A 1,909-nucleotide genomic window follows, 5' to 3' on the forward strand; every position below is an offset into this window, starting at 1 on the left:
TATTGTAAATAAACTAAAATAATGTTAGTCTTTTAGAAATATTTTATGCTTTGTGTTTCTGAAACTTGAAGAGGTAGTAGATGAAGCAATTGATAATGTGAATTTGTGAGTGTGAGGCATGTCACCATGAAGACCATCATGTTCCCTCTCTCCCAAACTATATCCCTTCTCTTCATAAACCTTATTATATAATTAATTTATGGTGGAACTCAGGTGCAGTCGACTTCACGTAAAGTTTATACCTGAGAGTCGTTAGATAATTTGACTGATTTGACTAAATTTTTATTTAACGGCTCTCAGATATCAACTTCACATGAAGTCGCATTCACCTGAGTTTTCACCTTAATTTATACATTTTTTTTCTCTTATTTCTTTCTTAGTGATAATTGAAATAAACTTGAAAAATGAATTTAAATACCAAATCTTTGTACAATATAATACTTTATAATTTAATTTACATGCATTCAATTATATATTGAGATATTAACAAAAGTAACTAATTTTTAAACTCGCTATTTAAAAAGTTCTTAAAACATTAATGCGTGTATTTGATTGAATAAATGAATAAATGTGTTTATATTATAATTACGTTAAAATTAAATTCTTATTTTATTACTTTTAGATTTCTATGATATATTTGTTTTAATATTTTTGTTATTTACTTGTTTTTACCCTTAAGTTAATTTTAAGACTTTGTTAATCATCAGTCTTTTAAGAACATTAATTAAAAAAAGTTAAAAGTAAAAAATGTGTTGAATGATTTCTTTTTATCTATAATACCTAATAAATTTTTGGACTATATATGCTACGTGTATATTAAAATTAGTTATCAAAGTTAGCTATCAGTATAAAATATATGTTAAAATATAAATATACATTAAAAATAAATTAAACTATATATATATTTATACACAAATATATTAATGACTGATTTTGGTGCACCATTTTTGTAAATTTTTATATGCAAATTGCAAATATTATTACCATTCTTGAAAATTTCTTCTATACACTCACTATGCCTCCACAAGTTATTTTTCCACAACTCCATCAATTTGTAGCTTACAGAAAGGCAAATCTCTCGGACATTGAAAAAGTTAAATTAGGATCATTGCTAATTAATAATAATCAAAAGGCCATATCTATTTTCTTACTTTTCCCAAAGGGCAATTGAAACTAATAAAGTGTCATTAGGCTTTTCTCATGGGCATGTATCTTAAAAGTGTAGCATTATCTATGTCTTGGAACTCTTAATCCCTATTATTATATAGTTTTTTAGTTGTTTACTATGTTAATTATGCGGGTGATAAAATAATGTAAGATATTCTCTAAAGTTTAAATTTTACTTTAAAGAATAAAGTGTGATTTTTTACTATTGATTTCATAGGTGGGATCAAGAATAAATATAAAAAAGAAACTATTCAAAAGTAGAAGATCACACTTTACTCTCTAAAGTGAAATTCAAACTTTAGAGGATCAAAATCTAATAATTAATGGTTATTAAGAGTGGAATACTTAGGATGAGATCTAAAGATTTTCATATAATAATAAAGTAGCTATGCTATTGGGTTTTCAAAAAAGGGAGCTAATTTAAATAGTTAGGCATGCGCATTATATCAATTAGACACCCTAAATTGAAATCATAACTTGACCCCTAATTTAATTTCTTTCTTTTTTATTTTTCCATTTTGGTTTGTTGTTTGATTTAGATTTAATTATTTTATTGATGCTATAGTTTCATTAAATTTTTAATTAAGTTCTTTTTTTTAGTTGAATCCCTATGCTATTAATAGAATATTTCTTTCAAAATACATACACTTAAAGATCTAATTAGTTTTTTTAATTATGAATACCTTCAGTTTGTAAAGAAATATTTAATTAATTCTAATATTTTTTATACTAAGAAAAAGTT

General features: G+C 24.1%; 1 long non-coding RNA gene across 1 annotated transcript in view; it reads left to right on the forward strand.

Annotated features, from left to right (window-relative positions):
* Nucleotides 524–1,909, forward strand: part of LOC110270857 — a 16,735-nt gene continuing 15,349 nt past the window's right edge. The window contains exon 1 of the long non-coding RNA XR_002360537.1: nt 524–570. This is a non-coding gene — a long non-coding RNA (uncharacterized LOC110270857). The remainder of the gene's footprint in view (nt 571–1,909) is intronic.

This window comes from Arachis ipaensis, chromosome B04 (assembly GCF_000816755.2).
Source record: "Arachis ipaensis cultivar K30076 chromosome B04, Araip1.1, whole genome shotgun sequence".
Classification (NCBI taxonomy): Eukaryota; Viridiplantae; Streptophyta; class Magnoliopsida; order Fabales; family Fabaceae; genus Arachis; species Arachis ipaensis.